Source organism: Hypanus sabinus, chromosome 13, assembly GCF_030144855.1.
Source record: "Hypanus sabinus isolate sHypSab1 chromosome 13, sHypSab1.hap1, whole genome shotgun sequence".
Lineage (NCBI taxonomy): Eukaryota > Metazoa > Chordata > Chondrichthyes > Myliobatiformes > Dasyatidae > Hypanus > Hypanus sabinus.
Window position 1 is genome coordinate 3,641,321 of NC_082718.1, and position 26,274 is coordinate 3,667,594.

The window sequence follows — 26,274 nt, forward strand, 5'->3', positions numbered from 1 at the left end:
TCTTCGACTCACTCGGGATATGTAATTGCAGGAAATACCCAAGAACTCTTGTAGAGAAAACTTATATTTCCTTTCCAATTTGCTGCACCTCCATTCAGTGATTGATGTTCACGGACAGCAGACCCCCCCCCCCGAACACAAAAGATTCTGAAGATGCTGGAAACCTTCAGCAACACACACAAGATACGTAGGAGCTGAGCAAGACTTGCAGCAGATGATGTTTTGGGCTGTGACCCTCCATCAGGCCCCCGACCCCTCCCTGAACACCAGTACTGGTGGGTATTTAATATTTGATGGATACATTTGAGTAATCGTGTCAATTAAGCATTCTTTTTTGTTTAAATAATTCAATATGAATTAATGAATTGCACGCAAAATGATATGCATGCACCTTACTTAAAATAAACACAAAGTTAGACTCATTACAGACTTGCTGTCTCTTCCTTTGAATTAGTTTAATATTTCGGAGTTACAAAAGGTGACACTGGTGATGAGGTATTTTTAAGTAACCCCGAAATGGCTGCCAACCTGTTGAAGCGCAGCAAGATTTTTGAAAAAAAGAGCGGCGAAGAGTGGTGAGCAAAAAACACAGCCCAGCACACACAGAGACTGTCGAGTTAAAAAAAGGCAGTAAACAGAAGAACTTGTGGGTTCATTAAAAAATGAGCACCGGGTGATAATAATCATAAAAAAGAGCAGAAATGGCTGGCTACTTCAGGAAAAACTGATGGGTTCCATTGCACAAGAGATTACTGGCTCATGTATACTGAGCAAATTGAACAATATTTTGAAGTAAATGAAATAGCCAACGAGAAACAAGTATCAATTTTGCTGAGTACATTGGCATACAGTTTGATTAAAAGTTTAACTGCTCCAACCAACCCATCGGAATGGTATCATGAAAGTGATCCGGGAACAATTAGAACCAAAGCCATTGTCAATTGCAGAATGCATTAAGTTTCATAACCAGAATAAAAAGGAAGGGGAGCCTACTTCAGCAAACATGGCTGAATTAGAGAAATTGTCTGAGATTTGTCAGTTCAATGATGGACTTAAAGACACATTGATGGTTTGTTTAGCTTATAGAACCTTACATAAAAACATTCAAGACCAGCTCCTAACTAAAGCACAGCACACATTTAAAAGAGCAGCTGAAATTGTTTCAGCAGACAGAGACACAGTTGAGTTGCAGTCAGGAATGAAAGTGAGTGTGAACAAAATTGCAACGTCTGAACGGAAACAGGACTGGATGATCAAGTTGTGTCACCCTTGCGGTGGGGCACAGATGCAGCAGAAGTGTTCCCGCACAGGTCTGCGACAGAGCTTGAACAACCCGGTTTCCATATGAGAGGTAGCATCCAGCAGAGCGGTCATCGTGGGAGTGGTCTGAGTCAGAGCGGTAAGGCTTTGGCTCAACGTTCTTCAGCGAGAACAGCTCTAGGCGAGGAAAGTAGCTAATTTTATTTCTTATTTATTTTTCTTACTTAACTCCTGAAAGAAGAGGGGTTATGTCTGCAGGGCCAGAGTTCTGTTCTGAGTGTCAGATGTGGGATTTCCAGGAGACTCCCAGCCTCCCCGATGGCCACATCTGCACCAGATGCATCGAGATGCAGCTCGTCAGAGACCGAGTTAGGGTACTGGAGCTGTAGATTGATGACCTTCGGCTTGTTTGGGAGAGTGAGGATGTGATAGACAGGAGCCACAGGAGGCAGATAAATGGGTGACTGTCAGGAGAGGGAAGGAATAACATCAGATAGTGGAGAGCAACTCTGTGACCATCCTCCTCAACAATAAGTACTCCATTTTTAGTACTGTTCAGGAGATGATCTACTGGGGGGAAGCAACAGCAGCCCTACCTCTGGCCCTGTGGCTCAGAAGGATAGGGAATTGAGGAGGAAAGCAGCAGTCACAGGGGATTTCATAGGCGATTCTGTGGATATAAAAAAGAAACAGATGATAGACCCAGGGGGCAGGGTCTGCAATGTTTTTGAATGTGTCCACAATATCCTGAAAAAGGAGGGTGAGCAGCCAGAAGTTGTGGTACATATTGGTACCAGTGACATAACTAGAAAAAGGCAGGAGATCCTGAAAAAAGACGACAGGGAGCTAGGAAAGAAGCTGAGAAGCAGGACCTCAAGGGCAGTAATGTCGGGATTGCTGCCTGTGCCTCGCAACAGCGAGGATAGGAACAGAATGAAGTGACAGATAAATGCATGGCTGAAGCATGGGGTAGGGATTCAGATTTCTGGATCGTTGGGACCTCTTTTGGGGAAGGTGGGACCTGTACAAAAGAGACGGGTTGCACTTGAATCCAAGGGGGTCCAATATCCTCGCAGGCAGGTTTACCAGAGCTATTGGGAGTGGTTTAAACTAATATGGCGGGGGATGGAAACCGGTATGATAGAGCTGAGGATGAGCCAGCAGGTTTACAAGCTGGTGATGGGTGTAACATGAATGTCAGGAAGGACAAGCAAATGATCGGGCCTTCTTTGAGCACTGAGCTCGAAAAAGGTGACATGGTGGACATTTAACATTATAAACCAGCAAGTTGTTCGTTATGCCTCCCCGCTCACTGTGAAGATGGAGACATTTCTTTCTCCCTTATTAGGGGAAGAGAGAGAGCCTGTGGTATGTCGAGTACCGGGTGAACGAGTCGTCTTTGGGGGTAACTGCAAGTCTGTGTCTTTACTGTTGCTTTGCTCCTGCTTGAGTGCTCGGTGGCAGGTGCCGATGCTTCTTTTTGCCAGTGGGGGAGGGGGGATTGTCGCTTGCTGCTGCTTAAGCGTAGGAGGGGGGAGCTGGGGGGGACTTTGGGGTTCTGACATTTGACTGTCGTTTATTCTTTGAGGCACTCCTCTGTTTTTGTGGATGTTTGTGAAGAAAAAGCATTTCAGGATGTATATTGTATACATTTCTCTGACATTAAATTGGACCTTTGGACTTTTGAAAGTGCAGACAGCAAAGAGTTAAGTTGTACCACAGAGACAAAATTCAAAAGGCTGAAGAATGCGGGACTGAAGGTGCTGTATTCCAATGTGCATAGCATTCAGAATAAGGTGGACGAACTCGTGAGATTAGGGATTGGTCAGTATGACGTTGTGAGCATCACTGAGTCGTGGCTGGAAGAAGGCCGTCGTTGGGAGTTTAACATCAAAGGATAGACTTTGTATTGAAAGGACAGGCAGGAAGGCACAGACGGTGGTGTGGCTCTGTTGGTAAGAGATGGAATTACATCTTTAGAAAGAGGTGACATCGGGTCAGAGAATGTTGAATCTTTGAGGGTGGAGTTAGAAACTGAAAAGGTAAAAAAATACATTTTGGGAATCATGTACAGGCCTCCAAATAATAGCCAAAATGTGGCATTGAGATTGCAAAGGGAGCTGGAAAGGGCGTGTAATAAGGGTAATGTCACAATTGTAATGGGGAACTTCAATACGTCAGGGCTTTGGGAAAATCAGGTTGGTGTCGGATTGCAAGGAGGGGATTTTTTGAATACCTATGAGATAGTTTCTAGAACAGCTTGTGCTTGAGCCTACTTAGTGAAAAGCTATCTTAGATTTTGTGTTTATCAGGGAATTTAAGTTAACAGAATCTTTAGGAGGCAGTGATCATTATATGGTTGAATTCATACAGGAATTTGAGAGGGAGAAGCACAAGCTGTATCAGTATCACAATGGAATAAAGGGAATTACAGAGGCGTGAGAGAGGACCTTGCCCAGGTGGATTGGAGGGTGAGACTGGCGGGGATGACAGCAGAGCAGAGATGGCTGAAATTTCTGGAAATAGTTCATAAGATGCAGAATAGATATGTCCTTCAGGAAAAGAGGTTCTCAAATGGCCAGGGTAGGCAACTGTGGCTGACAAATGTAAAGAGGGTTTCTTCTTTTTGTTAACTAGCAGGAATGCTAATTTACTGATAATGAGAATGGTATTCCTTTGTAAACCAAATGGGGATTAATGTTCTTTCTTCTGAGTCTGTAAGCTTTTGTTGACGGGCTTTTGGGCAGATCGGCACAAGGGGGTCGAGAGAGAGGACGCAATGCTCTAAGCTGGGCGAGGATCGGACCCCAAAGGGGGGGTCCGAGGCCGGGAGATTCTCCAAGGAGGGGGGGGAATGAAGCTAGATGTGCTTGGTTGACCACTCGGAGGGTCCTGAGCTGTTTGGAGAGACCGAGGAGTTCGGAGGGTCCTGAGCTGCGAGTCGAGGAGTTCGGAGGGGATCGAATGGTGGCCAGAAGACTTCAGAAATTGAGCTCCAACGGCTGTGCACGAAGTGGTTTGGACTTTGATAAGTTTGGCGCCTTTTCTTTAATTTTCTCTTCATATATACTGTATCGTTATTAATCACTTAGTTATAGTAACCTTTATAAATTGTACTCATTTAATCGCATATGGTGTACTGTCTGTTTTGGGGCGAGGCGGGGACATCACACAGCATCCACACCAGCTGATTACCCAGTTTGGCGGGGCCGAAGGCTGCTCCCCCTAGACGAGAATGAGCTGAGCGAGCCTGAGGCGACCCAGGGGGTTACACAAAGAAAGTTAAGGATTACATAAAAGCCAAGGAAAGCCATATAATGTAGCAAAAGTGAGTAGGAAGCTGGATGATTGGGAAGATTTTAAAATCCAACAAAGGGCAACTAAAAAGCCATAAAAACAGAAAAGATGAAATATGAGGGAGAACTAGGCAATAATATAAGCAAGCAACACACACAAAATGCTGGTCGAATGCAGCAGGCCAGGCAGCATCTATAGGGAGAAGCACTGTCAATGTTTCGGGCCGAGTCCCTTTGTCAGGACTAACAGTTAGTCCTGACAAAGGGTCTTGGCCCAAAACGTCAACAGTGCTTCTTCCTATAGATGCTGCCTGGCCTGCTGCGTTCCACCAGCATTTTGTGTGTGTTGCTTGAATTTCCAGCATCTGCAGATTTCCTTGTGTTTGCCCAATAATATAAGCAATATACTGAAAGTTTATTCAGTTATATAAAGAGTAAAAGGGAGCTGAGAGTTAATATTGGACCACTGGAAAATGATGCTGGTGAGGTAGTAATAGTGGACAGAAAAATTGCAGATGAACCTAATAATCACTGTGCATCAGTCTTCACTGTGAAAGACACTAGCAGTGTGCCAGAGATCCGTGAGTGTCAGGGAGCAGGAGTGAGTGCCATTGCTATTACAAAGGAAAAATTGCTAGGCAAACTCAAAGATCTTAAAGTAGATACGTCACCTGGGCCAGATGGACTACATCCCAGAGTCCTGAGAGAGGTTGCTGAAGAGAAAGCAGATGCATTGGTCATGGTCTTTCAGGAGCCCCTTGGTTCTGGCATTCTCCCGGAGGACTGGAAGATTGCAAATGTCACTCCACTCTTTACGAAGGGAGGAAGGCAAAAGAAAGGAAATTATAGGCCAGTTAGCTGAACCTCAGTGGTCAGAAATGTGTTGGAGTCCAATATTAAGAATAAAGTTTTGGTGTACGTGGAGACTAATAAAATCAGTCAAAGTCAGCAGGGTTTCTGTCAAGGGAAATCTTGCCTGACAAATCTGACGGAGTTCTTCAAGGAAGTAACAAGCAGGGAGGACCAAGGAGAGGCAGTGGCTGTCACTTACTGGATTTTCAGAAGGCATTTGATAAAGTGCCACTCCTGATAAAATCCTACGGCTGATACGCAGGGGCAGTGAGTGGGAATAAAGCTAACTGATACTCCACTGTGCTGTGCTGTTCCTCTGTAGAGTCTCATACAGAAAATAATCCAGGTTTCTACCAACTTCTATTTGCAGACACACCCAGATTTAACACCTGCTTTCAACAGGTTGGCTCCCTCGAGGCAAAGGCTGCATTTTGAAGTACAGAGGCCAAGGCAATAGTATTCTACTATTTCAATTAAACCCCCAAGATTAGTGGAAAAACATGAACACAATCACACTCGCACCTCTGGGACCTGCAATCGAAACTTAGGGCAGTGATATGCAGCCAAATGGTGCAATTTACTCAAGGCACGATCAGTGACACAAAACAAACTCCTTTTATAAGCCCTAATTGCCTCAGCTTTGTGTGTGAAAGTGCTACAAGTGTCATAAAGTTGGGATGCTCTCCCACTACCTCTCCACTTTTATAAAAACCAGTGCTCCTGCTTTGTGTACACAAACCTCCAAATAACCACTATCTGAGGCTGCTGACCTCACATAAAATGGAACTTCTTTTGCTCTGGGTTCTTGCCACTACCATGCCCTCCAAAGAGGCTCCTTTTTACCTCTTGCCCCAGTCCTGAGTGACTACTTTTAAATGAACTTCTGCAAGCCTTTGGGGAAATAGGAGAGTGCAGGTGCTGGAATCTGAAGCAGAAACAATCTGCCCTGACTGGTTTCAAGCTGGGAAGTTGACAAACCCTTTCCTCCCACAGGCGCTGCTCAGTTCCTGCAGCAGATTGTCTGTTGCTCTGAATGTCTTCTTGGACTTCAGGAAGTTTAGGACAATAGACAAAACTGAGCTATCGTGCTCTGGGAAAATCAGATTCCAATTTCACACTGTTTCCTTGGCAACCAGTCTGGTAGGTTTGTGATAGAATGACTAACAGCTGAAAACTTGGGGCGGTATTCTAGTGCAGCGGTCAGCTCAACGCTTTACAGTAACAGCGGCCTGGGTTCAATTCCTGCCGCTGCCTGAAAGACATTTGTATGTTCTCCCCATAACCGGTGTGCTCCATTTCCCTTCCACGGTCCAAAGACATACGGGCTAGTAGGTTAATTGGTCAGTGTGAATGGTCCTGTGATTAGGCTGGGGTTACTGGATGGAGGGTCTCGAAGGGCCAGAGGGCTCACTCTGTGCTGCATCTCAATAACCAAATAAAATCAGTAAAATTGGATAGCTCCATAGGGAAATAGTGCATCAGATCTAGGGGATGGAACTGAACGTCGAGAAAGTAATTAACAAAATTTCAGAGTCCATTAAAGGCAATTTGTCTCCACACCAGCCTGCTCTCTGTAGGCTTGTGTTCCCCGTGTGTACAGTGTTGGAAGGATCCTCAGGCTGTGACATCAATATTCCTTCTGTAAAGCAATTGTTTCTGTAGCAGCAGACAAGATGTGTTCACCTGTCCAGTGGAGCACAAAGAAAGCAAAGTTGGAGGTGCCGTCTCGTAGATGAAATTCTAGATTCAGGTCTTGTGTTTCTTAGGGTCTATAGAACGATTCAACTTGAGAATCATACATCCTTGGTGTCCCCCAGATAGGAAGCATTAAGGTTATAACCATGACCATGATTGTTCTTGGCAAATTTTTCTTCAAAAGTGGTTTGCCATTGCCTTCTGCTGGGCAGTGTCTTTACAAGACGGGCGACCACAGTCATTATCAATACTCTTCAGAGATAGTCTGCCTGGCATCAGTGGTCACATAACAGGAATTATGATACACACCAGCTACTCATATGACCATCTCCCAGCTCCCGTGACTTCACATGACCCTGATTGGTGCGGGGTGGGGGGGGGGGGGGGAGCTACGCTTGGCTCAAGGGTGGCCTGTGGACTAGTGGAGGGAAGGGGCACCTTCTAGCCATCTTAAACCTAGGGATTAACCTCTTCTAATTATTCTCCCACTGAAACGTCAGTCCTCTGGTCAGACCCGGTCCAGTATGTTCCTTCCACTTGTTGGATGATCTACATATGCATTCTGGATGCACCGAACATATTCTGCTCCATCTAAACCTCATGCACTTGGGACATCCTAGTCTATATTAGGGAAGTTGAAGGCAACGTCTACAACAACCTTGTTAATAAACTTCCCCTAATCTGCCTGAAAGAGGGGTCCAGTCACTGTCTCTGTTACGGAGATCACCTCAGTCATGATCCAGAGACTAGCCTGAACCCTCAAGGCTAGCACAGTGGCACAGCCTCAGGGCCACGGGTTCGATCCTGACCTCAAACGTCATCTGTGTGGAGTCCGCACGCTCTCCCCATCACCGAGTGATTATGGGTTCCCAAAGGTGTTCTACATTCCTTCCACGTACTAATTGCAAAACTAGCCCATAGTACCAAAGGGATCAAAGAGAGAGAGGGAGTAGCAAAGTTGCTGGAGATAAGGAAAGGCCTGTGGGTTGCTGTACTGAGAACTGACAGAATATACGACAGTACAGCATTAGAACAGGCCCTTCAACCCCCAGAGCTGTGCAAGCCAGCTAAAAACACCTAAACACTAATCCCTCCTATCCCTCCACCCTCCTCACACCCATCTGCCTATCCAAACATCTCTTATAAGCCCCTAATGTATTTGACTCTACCACCATACTAGCCAGCGCATTCCAGACATCCAGCACACACTGAGTAAACAACTTACCCCTCACATCCCCTTTGAACCTGCTGCTTATTTCCAGAAAGCAATGATTTTTTAAAATCTAGATGTTTTCATGATTGTAACCATTGGACAACGGTTAACGTTACAACATAGAAAATGCTGCAGCTTTCTGGGGCAATACTGAAATTTTAATCAACAATCAATAAAGCAGCTTGTCTGACATGAGAGAGACTGCAGATGCTGGAAATCCAGAGCAACACATGCAAAATTCTGGAAGACCTCAGCAGGACAGGCAGCATTTATGGAGGGAAATAGTCAACATTTTGGGACTAGATCCTTCATCAGGAGCAGAAAGGTAGAGGAGAGAAGTCAGAATGAAATGGTAGGGGGAGGGGCAGCAACACGAGCTGGTGGGTGTTCGAGGAAGGTTGCAGATTGTTTTGTCGTCATTGTTCTGCTTTCTATAGTTCACAGTAATTTTGCTTTGGGGCATCCTAAGGTCATTAAAGATTGTGATCTAAATTCAAGTTACCTTTTCCATTTGGTGTACTAACAAGCCACATTTCTCCTCAGGGTGCAATGCCATTTGTTAGCCAGGAGAGGGAGATGTTGGACTGTGTTAGCTATTTGGCCCCGACGTATGAATATTAGCAAAGCCTACATGCGCCTCTCAGGAAGCCAAGGAAATGTCGTCTCTTCAAATTCATCCTCTACTACCCATATATTATGTCCCCAGTACAGACCGCTGCTCTTTAGCGCTTCCAGTGTTAGACTGCACATATCAATGATCACCTACCAGAATAAATTACATGAGATTGCAAGGAATGCGCTGCACAGAAATAACTGGATTCAGAGTTCAGCTTGGCTGTCCCCCATTTCATCCGTCTCCTTTCACCATATCCTTCTCTTTCCTTTCCTTCTGTCATCTGGTTTCATTTCACATGCATGTAAGTTTTTGTGCTTCAATCGCTTCTAATAATAGCAAGTAACTGAATTCATGAAGTTCAAAGTACATAAATGTCACCATATAGAGCCCTGAGATTCATTTTCTTGTGGGCATGCTCAATAATAACAACCATAACAGAATCAATGAAAGGCCACACCAGCTCAGACAATCAGCCAGTGTGCAAAGGACAACAAACTCTGAAAATGCACAAAGAAAGAAATAATAATAATAAATACCTGAGATATAGAGTCATTATTCAAAGTGAGTCCATAGGTTGCGGTAGCATTTTAATGATGGGACAAGTGAAGTTATCCCCTCTGGCTGAGGGTAATAACTGTTCCTGAACCTGGTGGTGTGAGTCCTGGGGCTTACTGATCAGCTTTCAGGCGATCAGCGTGCCCGACGCTGGCCCCCTAGGCCTGAGTCGACATAGTAGTGGTAGTACAGTGTGGCGCGTGGCCAAGTGGATAAGGTGTCGGTCTACTGATCTGAAGGTCACTAGTTCAAGCCCTGGCTGAGGCAGTGTGTTGTGTCCTTGAGCAAGGAACTTAACCACACTTTGCTCTGCTACGACACCGGTGCCAAGCTGCAAGGGTCCTAATGCCCTTCCCTTGGACATCATCAGTAGCGTGGAGAGGGGAGACTTGCAGCTTGGGCAACTGCCAGTCTTCCACACAACCATGCCCAGGCCTCAGCCATCGTCGAAAATCGATGGGCAGCCGAAGAGGAAGAAGAGTGGTAGTAGTAGTTTAGAGGATGATGTTATTGAATGTCGAGCTCTGGTCGATAAAGAGCATCTGACGCATGGATTAATGCTGTCCAGCTTTCCAGGGTTGAGTGAAGAGCCAATGAGCTGGCATCTGCTGTGGACTCCTTACTACCGACTGTATTTATTAACATCTTCCGTACTGTAGGTCATTTTTATTTATTTAGAGCTACAGTGCAGAGAAGGCCCTTCTGGCCCTTCAAGACACATCGCCTCAACAACCCCACAGACTTGATACCTAACCTAGTCACAGGACTACTTATAATGATTACCCGACTGTGGGAGGAAAGCAGAAAGCTCACACGTTCCACGCGGACGACTTTGATTTAGACTTGCCCCCAAGAGAGAATCTTTAACTATAGTTTAACTCTCCATTTGCAAGTTTAAGGACTGCTGTCAGCATTTTCCTTAAGAGAAAACATCCTAGCTGTTCAATCAATCTTTTCTGACCACTACAATCTGGCTGTTTGAGAATGATATTATAACCTTGCATTTATAAGACATAGGAGCAGGGTGAGACTGTTTGCTCTGCCGTTGTATCATGGCTGATTTATTATCCCTCTGAATGCCACAGATTCACCACCCTCTGGCTAAAGAAATTCCTCCTAATCTCTGTTCTAAAGGGACTTCTTTCTCCATGGCTGTGCCACCTGGTCCTAGATTCCCCAACCATAAGAAGCATTCTCTCAATGTCCACTCTGTTGAGGCCTTTCAATATTTTGTGAGATCCCTCCTCATTCTTCTAAGCTTCAGCAAGAGTTTAGATGTCGTCTCAGGATGCATGGCCGTGAAGAACTGGGACAACTGATCTCTATATTAAGTTGTAATTTCATTTAAATTAACATCAGCCAACTACAATAATGAGACAAATGACAGGTCCAATCTCAAACTTCAGTAGAACAGAACTTTACTCTTCTTCTGCATTTCCAAATCACATTCACAGATTTAAAAGATGTTTTGCTTTTAATAGAAGTACCTTCCTTTTTTGGATTCTTGTGTGTGTCAGACTTTTGGTGACAGTTACAGAATCTATATTTGCACACTCTGTTTATGTCAGTTCCACCTACATGAAATGTGCCACTTTGAAAGATGACGCTCGGTCAATCCAGATCTCAAGCAAATGAACACTGCATTAAATGCGTGGAAACTAGACAGAGATCTTCACTGAAACTGAAGGAGAAACCAAAGCAACAACACAAACACAGGGCGGGGCCGCCCATCCGGCACGTCTCCAGAAGAGCAGATGGTTTTGGTCCATACACACTCTGTGTGCTCCTTTCTCCAAATACTTTCCAAAGTTACCTACAGAATCAGCTTTGCCTACTTTCTGAAACATTCCAGATCCTGACTGGCTTCAGAAGGAAAACATTTCTCTTCATTTCCTTTTTACGAAGCATTTTGAGTTTTTAGTTATTGTGTGAGGGAACACAGTTCCTCTGCTAAAGCTTCCCAACTCTTAACCCCAATTGTCTGAAAGAAAATAATGCTAACTTCCCTAATTCTTCTCATGTCTGAAATCCCTTGATATAATTCCAGTGTCCGTTCTAAGCTATTTGCATTCATTTCCAGCCTGTTTCACAGCATTGCCCACAACACTGTTGTCAGATGAAGTTCAAGTATAATCCCTTGGATGCTGCATTCTATGACTCTGTAAACCCAGCTTGTGATTTCAAATCATTCCACTGACACCTTGTATTCTGTGATGTTTTGATAACCTTTTATTTTTGACTTGATGTGTGATCGATTGTTCTCTCCTTGTCTTTCACCTTTAACAACCATGTGTACTTTGATCCAATCCACCTGCAGCTGGCCAATTCCATATTTACCAGCAGCGTCCTTCTGAATCAGGCACCGACATGGAAAGGATACCAGTCTTACGTGTTCAGTGACTAGGAGAATTTTCAGGGAACCATTGCAAACCCCAGGACATGTTCTTGAATTCTAAGAGCTGCCCCGATGTGTCAATACTCTGAGAACTACCCCTGCCATCAGAGAACCATTCTGACCAGCAATGCTGAACCCAGTTCCAAGGGTATTGTCTCATTGCCAAGGTCCCGCGTGGGAGGTTAGTTAGGAAGATTCATTTGCGAGGCATACATGGTGAGGTAGTAAATTGGATTAGACATTGGCTAAATGGGAGAAGTCAGACAGTGGTAGTGGAGGCCTGTGACTAGTGATGTGCCACAGGGACCATTGCTGGGTCCATTGTTAGTTGTCATCTATATCAATGATCTGGATGATAATGCGGTAAATTGGATCAGCAAATTTGCTGATGATACAAAAATTGGAGGTGTAGTGGACAGAGAGGAAGGTTTTCAAAGTTTGCAGAGGGATTTGGACCAGCTGGAAAAATGGGCTGAAAAATGGCAGATGGAGTTTAATGCAGACAAGTGTGAGGTATTGCACTTTGGAAGGACAAACCAAGGTAGAACATACAAGGTAAATGGTAGGGCACTGAGGAGTGCAGTAGAACAGAGGGATCTGGGAATACAGATACAAAATTCCCTAAAAGTGGCGTCACAGGTTGTAAAGAGAGCTTTTGGTGCATTGGCCTTTATAAATCAAAGTGTTGAGTATAAGAGTTGGAATGTTATGGTGAGGTTGTATAATATATTGTTGAGGCTGAATTTGGAGTATTGTGTGCAGTTTTGGTCACCGAGTTACAGGAAGGATATTAATAAGGTTGAAAGAGTGCAGAGAAGGTTTACGAGGATGTTGCCGGGACTTGAGAAACTGAGTTACAGTGAAAGGTTGAATAGGTTAGGACTTTATTCCCTGGAGCGTAGGAGAATGAGGGGTGATTTGATAGAGGTGTATAAAATTATGATGGGTATAGATAGGGTGAATGCAAGCAGGCTTTTTCCACTGAGGCTGAGGGAGAAAAAAACCAGAGGACATGGGTTAAGGGTGAAGGGGGAAAAGTTTAAAGGGAACATTAGGGGGAGCTTCTTCACGCAGAGAGTGGTGGGAGTGTGGAATGAGCTTTCAGATGAAGTGGTGAATGTGGGCTCACTTTTAACATTTAAGAAAAACTTGGACAGGTACATGGATGAGAGGGGTATGGAGGGATATGGTCCAGGTGCAGGTCAGTGGGACTAGGCAGAAAAATGGTTCGGCACAGCCAAGAAGGGCCAAAAGGCCTGTTTCTGTGCTGTAATGTTCTATGGTTCTGTTTGCTAATGCAACTTTTTAATAATCTTTTGGAGGTAAGTATCATTGCTAAGACCATAAAATTCAGGAGCAGAGTCAGGCTATTTGGCCCATCTAGTCTGTTCCACCATTTCATCATGGCTGATTCAATTTTCTTCTCACCCTCAATTTTCTGCCTTCTCCCCGTATCATTTCATGCCGACCAATCAAAATTCTATCAACCTCTGTTTTAAATTTACACAGAGACCTTCCGCAGCTGCCTTTTGCAGAGAATTCTACTGATTCACTACTGTCTAGCTAAAAATTCCTCCTCATCTCCATTCTAAAAGGACACCCCTCTATTATGAGGCTATGTCCTCTGATCCTAGACTCTCCCACCATAGGAAACACCCTTTCCACATCCACTCTTTCAAGGCCTTTCACCACTCGGTAGGTTTCAATGAGGTCACCCCTCATTCTTCTGAATTCTGGTGAATACAGGCCCAGAACCATCAAACGCTCTTCACATGACAAACCATTCAATCCTGGAATCATTTTTGTGAACCTCCTCTGAACCCTCTCCAGTTTCAGCACATCTTTTCTAAGATAAGGGCCCCAAACTGGCTCACAATACTCTAAGAGGGGCCTCATTAGTGTTTTATAAAGTTTCAACATTATATCCTTGCTTTTATATTGTAGTCCTCTTCAAATGAGTGCTAACATTACATTTGCATTCCTCACCACAGACTCAATCTGCAAATTAACCTTTAGGGTGTTCTGCACAAGGACTCCCAAGTCCCTTTGCATCTCAATTTTTTTGTATTCTCCCTCCATTTAGAAAATTGTCAACTCTTTCATTCCTTCTACCGAACTGCCTGACCATACACTTCCCAACACTATATTTCACCTGCCATTTATTTGTCCATCCTTCTAATCTGTCTCAATCCTTCTGTAACTTCTCTACTTCCTCAAAGCTACCTGCTCCTCCTCCTATCTTCATATCATGCATCAAAACCATCAATTCCATCATCCAAATCATTGACATATAACGTAAAAAAGAACTGTCCCAACGCTTACCCTTGTGGAACACCACTAGTCTCTGGTAGCAGTCAGAAAAAACTTCCTGTATTCCCATTGATTTCCTCCTGCCAATCAGAAACTGTTTTTCCCATGGGCTCATAGCCTGTTAAACAGCCTCATGTAAGCACCTTGTCAAAGGCCTTCTGAAACTCCAAGTACATAATAACATCCAATTTTTCTTTATCTATCCTACTTGATATTTCTTCAAAGAATTCCAACAGATCTATCAGGCAAGAGTTTCCCTTGAGGAAACCATGCTGACTATTTTATCAAGTGCCTCCAAGTACCCTGAGACTTCGTCCTTAACAATCAATCCCACATCTTCTCAAACCACTGAGGATAGACTGACGGGCCTATAGTTTTCTCTCTACTGCCTCTATCACTTCTTGAAGAATGGAGTTACACTTGCAACTTGTAACTTCTGGTAATGCCTTCATTATTTCTTCAGCCGCCTCTTGCAGAACTCTGGGGTGACTACCACTTTGTCCAGGTGATTTATCTACCTGCAGACCTTTCAGTTTCCCAATAACCTTCTCGCAAGTTATAAGTTATGGTAATTTCAAACACTTCATTCGCCCGAAACTGGAACCAGCACCATACTGCTAGTTTCTTCCACAGTGAAGACTGATGCAAAATACTTAATCAGTTCATTCACTATTCCGTTGTCCTCCATTACTACCTCTCCAGCAGTCTGATACGCACTCTTGCCTTGTAGGTAGAATTCCAGATCACCATCCACACAGTATCCATCCATGTCTATTCCCACAACATCCATCCTGCCCATTCCACACCTTCAGCTCTATCCATCACATGCCATCCATCCCTGTCCATCCCAACACCATCCATCTCTGTCTATTCACATACAATCCATCCCTGTCCATTCTCACATAATCCACTTCTTTCTATCCTTCCCTGTCCACCACACACCATCCACCTCTGTGCATCTTCCCACCATCCGTCCCTGTCCATCCCAACACCATCCATCCCTGTCGATTCCAACACCATCTACCTCTGTGCATCTTCCCACCATCCGTCCCTGTCCATCCCAACACCATCCATCCCTGTCTATCCCAACACCATCCATCCCTGTCCATCCCAACACCATCCGTCCCTGTCCATCCCAACACCATACATCCCTGTCCATCCCAACACCATCCATCCCTGTCCATCCCAACACCATCCACCTCTGTGCATCTTCCCACCATCCGTCCCTGTCCATCCCAACACCATCCATCACTGTCCATCCCAACACCATCCATCACTGTCCATCCCAACACCATCCATCACTGTCCATCCCAACACCATCCATCCCTGTTCATCCCCACCATCCATCCCTGTCCATCCCAACACCATCCATCCCTGTTGATCCCAACACCATCCGTCCCTGTCCATCCCAACACCATCCATCACTGTCCATCCCAACACCATCCATCCCTGTCCATCCCAACACCATCCATCACTGTCTATCCCAACACCATCCATCCCTGTCCATCCCAAAACCATCCATCCCTGTCTATCCCAACACCATCCATCCCTGTCCATCCCAACACCATCCATCACTGTCTATCCCAACACCATCCATCCCTGTCCATCCCAAAACCATCCATCCCTGTCTATCCCAACACCATCCATCCCTGTCCATCCCAACACCATCCATCCCTGTCCATCCCAAAACCATCCATCCCTGTCCATCCCAACACCATCCATCCCTGTCCATCCCAACACCATCCATCCATGTCCATCCCAACACCATCCATCACTGTCCATCCCAACACCATCCATCCCTGTTCATCCCAACACCATCCATCCCTGTTGATCCCAACACCATCCGTCCCTGTCCATCCCAACACCATCCATCACTGTCCATCCCAACACCATCCATCCCTGTCCATCCCAACACCATCCATCACTGTCTATCCCAACACCATCCATCCCTGTCCATCCCAAAACCATCCATCCCTGTCTATCCCAACACCATCCATCCCTGTCCATCCCAACACCATCCATCCCTGTCTATCCCAACACCATCCATCCCTGTCGATCCCAACACCATCCATCCATGTCCATCCCAACACCATCCATCCCTGTCCATCCCAACACCATCCAGATCTGTCCATCCCAACACCATCCACCTCTGTCCATCCCAATACCATCAATCCCTGTCCATCCCAACACCATCCACCTCTGTCCATCCCAATACCATCAATCCCTGTCCATCCCAACACCATCCATCCCTGTCCATCCCAACACCATCCATCCCTGTCCATCCCAACACCATCCATCACTGTCCATCCCAACACCATCCATCCCTGTCCATCCCAACACCATCCATCCCTGTCCATCCCAACACCATCCATCCCTGTCCATCCCAACACCATCCATCCCTGTCCATCCCAACACCATCCGTCCCTGTCCATCCCAACACCATCCATCCCTGACCATCCCAACACCATCCACCTCTGTCCATCCCAATACCATCTGTCCCTGTCCATCCCAACACCATCCATCCCTGTCCATCCCAACACCATCCATCACTGTCCATCCCAACACCATCCGTCCCTGTCCATCCCAACACCATCCATCACTGTCCATCCCAACACCATCCGTCCCTGTCCATCCCAACACCATCCATCCCTGTTCATCCTCACCATCCATCCCTGTCCATCCCAAAACCATCCATCACTGTCCATCCCAACACCATCCATCACTGTCCATCCCAACACCATCCATCCCTGTTCATCCCCACCATCCATCCCTGTCCATCCCAACACCATCCATCACTGTCCATCCCAACACCATCCATCCCTGTCCATCCCAACACCATCCATCACTGTCCATCCCAACACCATCTGTCCCTGTCCATCCCAACACCATCCATCCCTGTCCATCCCAACACCATCCATCCCTGTCCATCCCAACACCATCTGTTTCTGTCCATCCCTACACCATCCATCCCTGTCCACCCCAACACCATCCATCCCTGTCCACCCCAACACCATTCTCTCCTGTCCATCGCCGCACAATCTATCTCTGTCCATCCCTATTAATCCCTATCCATGTTATCAATCTACCTGAAACTCCCCATCTCCACCACCACAAACCCCTCCATCCACCCTAATATACTCTTTGGTTTCTGCGTCCTCATCAGCTCACATGACCACTGTTCTAACCTCACCTGTCCTTCACTCCTGACCTACCATGAATTTTCATCAATCCCCCCCCACTCTGCTCCAGTGCACTCCCTTATTCCCCACTCCCCCTCTTTCTGCCTTCTTCCCTGCAGTTGCCTCCCTAGTCCTCTTCCCCATCATCCCAACCATCTTTCTCCACCACCCTCCTCCACACCCAACTCTGCTTCCCCTACACACTCCACTCTCAATCAGACTGTTCACCCTGAAACTTAAGATCCCAGTCACTCAGCCTGCTCTGTAACGCACCAAGGCATGTGTCTGAAATAATAATATTTTGGGAAATTATTGTTGAGGTTTTTGATAGCTGCAGACCTGTGTTCAGTCTCTGTTTACCGTGTGATCATTATTAAGGTTCAAGATTCAAATGTATTTACCAAGTGTATATTGGGAGTCAGCAGCATCAGTACATATCCAGGCTTCAGGATCAATATTAATACAAAAATAATCAATGGTTTGATCGTGATAAAGAATACTCTGGACTGAAGGAAGCTTGATATCAAGTTTCTAGGAAAGGTTTTGAAGGTCGAGGAGTGAGAGGATAAATGATGAGAAGGCATGCGTAGTTTATGGTGTAGGGGACAGACAGACCTTGGTGTGCACGTTCACAGGTCCCTGGGGGCAGCAGGTGTAACATATAATGTGCTTGAGAAGGCGTACACGTTACAGCTCTTCTACCCACAGGCTATTTTGTCAGTCAGGGAATTCACAAGGACAGAACGGCCAGTTTAAATATCCTTTGCTGAAGGTGGTCAACATTGAGTTAGCGGCGTCCACACTCTCCGAACATTTCATATGTCTGTTCTGTACCTCTATTGTGTTGTGGCTGTACAGAACTAAAAATACATTTTGTAATACACTCTCTAAACATCAAGTCTAACAATAAACATAACAGACTAATAGTGCTCCTTAACTACTGTAGTAATTATAATTATCCTCTCATTAGTTTATTATTAAAAACGATAAATCCACCTAGATCATTTTCCACTTTGATTGCTTCTTGATATTTCTTTTCCATGTACTTTTCATCCTGACTTTCAGAACTCTGAGGATGTTTTCTCATCCATTGCTCCTGACTTTCTGCCATGGATTCCTGTTCCCGACCTTCACGATCTTCTTCATTCTCAGGAGCATCTCCACTTACTCCATCCACAGGAAAAAAGACTGAGACCGCTTCCATTTCCCAACTTCACTGACCTTTCCATCAAGCTCACTGATGCCATTGCTTCTTCTTTTCCTTGGGAACCGCATTTTTCAATTTTATTTACACCTCAAGCAGCCATTGTGATGTTCATAGGCTCTGTTGAGATGATCACTAGATGAAAAGGGAGGGCATTTCTATATTGAAGGTAGTGAGTGACTGATCAACTAACAGCAGTATCTGCTATAACATTGATCATACAACAACATGGCACTGTAAAGGCTGTTCAGCCCACCATGATCCTGTAACCGACTCCCATGTCGCACTTATATATCATCTGTCCACCTATCAAAGAGTCTCTTAAGTGTCCCTATTGTATCTAGCTCTACCCCCCCCCCCCCCCCCCGGAAACACATTCCATGCATCGACACTCTTAAGTGTAAAAACCTACTTCTGACATCACAAGACCATAAGAGTTAGGGGCAGGAGTCGGCCATCCGGCCCTTCAAACCACCTCCACCATTCAATAAGATCATGGTTGATCTGGCCACAGACTCATCTCCACCTACCTGCCTTTTCCCTGTAACCCTTAATTCCCCTGCTATGCAATAATCAATCCAACCTTGTCTTAAATATATTTACTGAGGTAGCCTCCACTGCTTCATTGGACAGAGAATTCCACAGATTCAACACTCTCTGGGAAAACCAGTTCCTCCTCATCTCCATCCTAAATCTACTCCCCTGAATCTGGAGACTACTAGGCTATGGCCCCTAGTTCTAGCCTCACCTACCGGTGGAAACAACTTTCCTGCCTCTATCTTATCTATCCCTTTCATAATTTTATATGTTTCTATAAGATCTCCTCTCATTCTTCTGAATTCTAGCGAGTATAGTCCCAGGCGACACAATCTCTCCTTAGTCTGAACCCCTCATCTCTGGAATCAACCTGGTGATCCTCCTCTGCATCGCCTCCAAAGCCAGTATATCCCTCCTCAAGTATGGAGACCAGAACTGCACACAATACTCCAGGTGAGGCCTCATCAGTACCCTGTACAGTTGCAGCATAACCTCCCTGCTCTTAAATTCAATCCCTCGAGCAATGAAGGCCAACAATCCATTAGCCTTCTTGATAGCCAGCTGTACCTGCAAACCAACCTTTCATGATTCATGCACAAGCACTCCCAAGTCCCTCCGTACAGCAGCATGTTGCAATTTTTTGCTATTTAAACAATACTCTGCTCTTCCATTTTTTCTTCCAAAGTGGATGACCTCACATTTACCAACCATGTACTCCATCTGCCAGACCCTTGCCCACTCATTTAATCTATCTATATCTCTCTGCAGACTCTCAATATCCTCTGCACTAATCTGCACAAACATCCCCCCCCCCCATACTTTCCTCCAAATACCTTAAGGTTATGTCTCCTTGTATTAGACATTTTTGCCCTGGGAAGAAGTCTCTGTCTATGCCCCTTATCATCTTGTACGCCTCTATCAAGTCACCTCTCATCCTCCTTCTCTCCAAAGAGGAAAGCCCTAGTTTGCTCAACCTGTCCTCATAAGACATGTTCCGTCATCCAAGTAGCATCGTAGCAGCTCCTCTGCAATGCATCAAAGTAATGCCACATTTACATTCTGTTCTGTAAAAAGATACATTTATACATGCTACACTTGCCTTTGTAATGTCAGAGCAGAGGGGTCATACTGGAACACAGACCACAGATCAAATACTACACAGGACAAGCGTGAGTTATCAGAGATGAGCAGGGGAGGGATGAGAAGTGTTGCCAGGCTACAGAATTATGAGGATTGTTTTGAAACAAGAGACCTTTGATTATGGTTAATAAATCAGATTTATTCCTTAATTTATGAACATTGTGAGGCTGTTGAGTTTTAGGATGCATTTTTGGCTCTACCTGATAGCATGCAAGCCACCAACTGTAGCAAATAAACCATAAGTACTTTTTTTAGCCATTTGAATTATGAAAATGAGGGATTTCCCAGGAATAGATCTGTTTTATGAATCAATGAATAATTTCATCATATTCACCATTTCTGCCACTGAGAAGAAGTTTCTGGCTCCCCGCTTTGTCTAGGCCTTTTATCATCTTGTACACCTGCATCCTCCTTCACTCCAAGGAGAAATGCCCTGGTTACAAAGGACCAATTTCTCGTAGCAGTGAGAACACTAGCAGAATGAAGGAAAAATGTTGTGGTGGTTCTGAACATCAATGTCTGAAGGAGTGAAGGATGGTGGAGGTCCCGATTCTCACTCCAGCTGAAAATTTCCTGGATTGAATATCGGTTTAAAGAACTGTCATCTAGAGAGAAGGGCTCCCTGGAGCATCAAGTAGTGCCCAGGGAATGACGGCTAGGTTAATAATGCCACTAGAATTGTCTGTGCAAAAGACATACATGGGGACACACATGCGTACAAATAAATGAATGAATTAGGCTTATTAAGTCAACTCCATTATTCAGTAAGATCAATCCTCACCGGACTGTAACAGCACTTCTGTTAAAGCTGTTTCCTTTTGTACGAACACCATGTACCTCTGTTTGCAATGATCTGTCTCACTGGCACGTCAAACTGTACTTTCACACCAATCCAGTTCCCGCCTAATCCAGTATAATTTCAGTTTCTTGCTTTTCAAGATCTTTTTACCTCTGTCTTAAAAATAATGTAAAATTCTGCTTCCACTACCCTTTAATAAAAAGAGTTCCAAAATTTTGCAACTATACCATAGCCATTTACTGCAAAAATAGGCCTTTCGGCCCATCATGAGAATGCAAACTATTAAGCCACTAACTAAATAAAACACAAACAAAACTGGAAATACTCAGTGTGTCAGGCTGCATCTCAGCGAAACAAAGTCAACAGCTCAGCTCAAAGCTTTCATCAGGACCTAACTACAATCGTCCCATTTATCTACTTATTTACAGAATCAGAATCCGGTTTATTATCACTGGCATGTGACGTGAAATTTGTTAACTTAGCAGCAGCAGTTTACTGCAATACATAATCTAGAAGATAATAATAATAATAATAATAATGATAATAATAAATAAAATAAGAATCACTGTTCCTGAACCACTGCATGTGTGCCTTCAGGCTTCTGTACCTCCTATCTGATGGTAATAGTGAGAAAAGGGTATGCCCTGGGTGCTGGAGGTCCTTAATAATGGACGCTGCCTTTCTGAGACACTGCTCCCTTAAGATGTCCTGGGCACTTTGTAGTCTAGTACCCAAGATGGAACTGATTGGATTTACGATCCTCTGCAGCTTCATTTGGTCCGGTGCAGTAGGAGATCAGTGCAGAACAAGTCCTTCCAGCACTTCCAGCCATGGCACAACAATCCACTGATTTAATCACAGGACATTTTACAATGACCAATCAACCTACCAACTGGACTGTGGGAGGAAACAGAAGAAATCCACAAGAAGGGCATACAAACACCACACAGAGGATGCCGGGATTGAACTCCAGACTCTGCTGCCCCAAGCTGTAAAAGCATCGTGCTCACTGCTACACTACCATGGAGCCCAGACTGACACTGAAACCAAAGCCTCTGGTGCCTTGTCCGACTAGATGCTCGGTAAGGGTTGCAAGAATGCCTGCCTCCACCACCTTTGCTGACAGAGTGTTCCAGTCTTCAGCCACCGTTTCAAAAGAATGTGTCTCTACCACCATAACAGGCTGTGCATTCCAGGCATCCACCACTCTGAGCAAAAACCTACCTCCTTATCCCCCGGGAACCTGTCCCTTCTCACCTACAGTGCCTGTATTTGACACTTCAACCCTGTGGTGACATCCAGCACCACTGTTGCTCATTGATGCAAATGAAGTTTCAATGTACCTGTGACAAATAAGGCTCATCTTTATCTTTAATTATGTGCAGGGTGATGTATCTGCAAATATGGCTCGTCTGGGGTAATAGTTACCATGATAATGAGCTCATACTTTGCCCCCTCCCTTCACTCTTTGTAATCTCTCATTATTCCTCTCCTCCTAGTCACTCTGTTGCTACAAATATTAAAAAACTCTGGAGTTGAGGCTGGGTAGGATTCACCAAGTGAGTCATTACAATGCAAGTGGAGATATAGATCCATCTGCCCAGCATTGACTCCTCATTTTCGCTGATTATTTTTAATATATTGCATCAGGCTCTTAGGGCTGGTGAGGGATATGACTGTGGTGTCACTGAGCAGAGATGCAGTGGGTGAGTGGGAGGGAGCTGTCGAGTTAAACTAAGCAATGCGCTTCCCTCTGGGAAAATGGGAAATGAATTTAAAACTCAAATCACAGACAGTGATCCCTGCAACGAGCGTGTGAAGACTACAGCGACCAAGCAGCTTGTCGATCGATCCATCTTTTGTCCTGAGGGGCCTAAAGCAGAAGCAGTTACAGGCAGATTAAAGTCGGCTTCAGAGAGCGATCGCCAGAGGTATTTCCCCAGCAATCAGTATTAAGAACTTATCTAATTAGTATTTTCAGTCATGGTCTAGATATAGTATAGTCAGACTAAAACTTGCATAAACAGCCTTTTGGAATTAGGTGTGGAAAATACTCAATTCTAGTCAGACCTTAAAAGTGTCTGGCCATGAGGGCTTATTGTTAAATCTTTCAAACTGCCCATTAGGAACGGTTTTATTTTGGGTTAGCTTTTTATGGGATCTTTTAGACTTCTCCTCTTTGAGACCCTACTCTCTTCCACCCTGGACGTATTCCTGGAAATTTTATCTGCTGATTTCCTGATACCAACCACTCAACAACTCTCTAATTTAATGGCATGAATATCGATTTCTCCATCTGGTGAACAAATTCTACCCCTCCACCCCAACATCCTTCATTCCCACTCTGACTTTTCACTTCTTCTCCCATTGCTTCCCCCATGCCCCTCCCCTTTCTCCCGTTGTCCACTCTCCTCTCTTATCAGGTTCTTCCTTCTCCTGCTCTTGACCTTTCCCATCCATGTGGCTTCACCAATCACCTTCCAGCCAGCCTCTTTCCCTTCCTACAACCTTTTATTCTTCTGCCCACCTTTCCAGCCTGAAGAAGGGTCTTGGTCCAGAATGTTACCAGTTTACTCTTTTCCGCAGATGCTGCCTGATCTGCTGAGTTTCTCCGGTATTTTATTTGGTGTTGCTTTGGATTTCCAGCACCTACAGACTTCCACGTATTTGTGAGTTACTCAACACAGGCCCCTTGTGTAGATGAGCTTTTTATATCTACATACACTCTGTAGCAGTTCTCTCGCACCCATACATCCAGAATCGGGTTTTTCACATGTCACATGTCATGAATTTGTTGCTTTGTAACTTGTAGTACGGTACAAGACATGAAAATTACTAAGTTACGGAAACTAATGCAAATGCAGTAATGAGGGAATGCTGGCTGGCTCATTCTGAGCTCCAAAAGGCTATGGTGTTTAATGCTTGCCAGAAGGAGGCAGGAGACTCACATCAGCACTCGATCTCTCTTCTTTGCTCTATTACTTGCTTCCATCTGTACTTCGCCCCTCAGAGAAAATAACTCGTGAAAAAACATTCCCAACAAACTATGAAAGAAATTTAGAAATAAGAATCCTCACATATAGGCCCACTGAGTGAGCTCTAATCACTGCCGGTGAGATGATCAACTCCACAGAGATGAGTAAACAGAGAGCTAACTACAATGCAAATACAGAGACTGTGCAGACCTACCTTACTCACAGTGTGCACCCAGAGCAACAGGAATCCAAAATTATAGGTTGCAATCTTATCCAGCCCTCCACACAGCAGCGATAGTATGTACATTAATGGGCACCCAACTGTGAAAAAGTACAGAACTTGCCAAGGGGTTCAAGAATAAAAACTGCCTGGGGAGCGAGTTGCAGGCTGGAATTTAATGAAGGAGATTGGATGGTTAATACTGAACATGCACCAAGGCTCATGGATCTACACAGAATGTCAGAGAATGTGAGTTATAGGTTCGGGTGTGATGAATATACATTTTCCAGGGCTCAAGGGGCTTATTACTAACCTCAGCTTTCTCCAACAGCTGCATGACCTTTACAAAGGGTCAGAGGTGTTTGTGACAAGGTTAAATTTTTAATAAATACTCCTTGCTCAATTCCTTTTGTAAACAAGAACCAGCCTTTGGTTTTAATGTAAATTGCAAGCTTCAATCTGTTTGAAGTTAACGGGACATCTGGGCTGGCTGCTAGAAGATGTGGTTGGCAAAGTGAAGTGATCATGATACCTTCTGTCATGCAGGACATTGGGCTTCATTAATTACCCTACATTATACCAGGCAACTACGGCTAAATTATTCGCAGCATTGTCCTCAGAAACTTCATGACCATCTGCACAAATTTCTTTGTCCCAGCAAAGGTATCTGGAAAACATCACATGCAGGTGATGTCATCTAGTAAAATACCAGTATAAATGTTAGGAAATATTGAGGATTGTTGGAAATAACAATGGGAATTCAGAAAGACAGTGACAGAAAGAAGATCTAGAATTCATTCCTCAGCCTTCATTTCCGTGACTGACAACTTGTTCGTCTGCAACTTGTTGCTATGTTCTTTTAGTTCGTAAAGACTGTGCCTGTGTGTAGAAATCCTTTGTAGATCGTGTATCTTCTGTATTTCAAAACATTTTATAAGTTAAAAATCTTCTGTGAGTGCTAAATGTGTGTTAAGAATTATTTGCTTGAATTTAAATGTGTATCATTAACAATACAATAAACTGTTTAAACTTGTAGGTAATCCACCACTGAAGATTAGATATTAGCAGCTAGACCTCACCACAGAGACTAGACAGGGAAGTCAGTTAGTTCTTGAAGAATGGGTGGATACATTACAACTTCTCTATAACCGTGGACATATCAGATAGGGCTCAAAGTCTTCTCTTGAGTTTAGAGCTTTTTAGGGAACCCAATCCCATCACAGGGGATATGATGTTTCCTGAAAAGCTGGCGTTTATTGGCTATGCATGACTACCCTGAAGCAGGGATCTTCTCAATGAACAAATGTCCCATTGCACCCTTCATGCTAAGATGCATTTCCTCCATCTCAGCCAACTGACAGTCCATTCCTGTTTACCTAATGAACTATTAACTCATTTTATTTTAACATATGTCAATGTGGAGATTCATCACAAATATCCTTCTTCATATTTGAAGCATCAGCAGAAAGCTCAGTCCAATTATTAAAAGGGATTTTGAAGCTTTGACAAGGATGCAGAGGGGTGTCCTGAAATGGGCCCAAGTTGTTAGGACTTATTTGACAAGATGAAAGATGGGATTGTCCATGGAACTCAGATGACTTATAAACTATTCAATACAGATGTTCGAAATTATGTATAAAGAGAAATTGTTCCCGTTGGTAGTAACCAGGGTATTGTGGTGGCCTGCACACGCGGGACTCGAACCACCATCGGGAGCCACAGGCAGACAAGTGGAAGCGCGTTTGGAACTACCCGCTCGGGGCGGACCTTCCGGGGACAGTCTGACGTCGCATCCGCCCCACGGGTCGCAGGGGCCCATGGGAGGGAAGACTTAAGCGTGCAATTATGAATCAGTAAAGGCATTCTGAGTTCAGCTCTCTCTGCCTCCGTGTGTTTCTTTAGAAGCGCGTTGCGCGTGACTACATTATAGTATTTTTGACATAAAAAGCCAAGAGAGGGTGAGGAGGCAGCAGTAAGGAGGATGTCATGATCTGGAATACACTGTTAGAAAGATGATTCAAAACTTCT

The 26,274-nt window shown here is 44.6% G+C and overlaps 1 long non-coding RNA gene across 1 annotated transcript in view; it reads right to left on the minus strand.

The window, feature by feature from the left end:
- The window catches only part of LOC132403429 (uncharacterized), a 329,276-nt gene extending 305,040 nt beyond the window's left edge, over window positions 1-24,236 (minus strand). The window contains exon 1 of the long non-coding RNA XR_009515258.1: window positions 24,129-24,236. This is a non-coding gene — a long non-coding RNA (uncharacterized LOC132403429). The remainder of the gene's footprint in view (window positions 1-24,128) is intronic.
- Window positions 24,237-26,274: the final 2,038 nt, after the last annotated feature.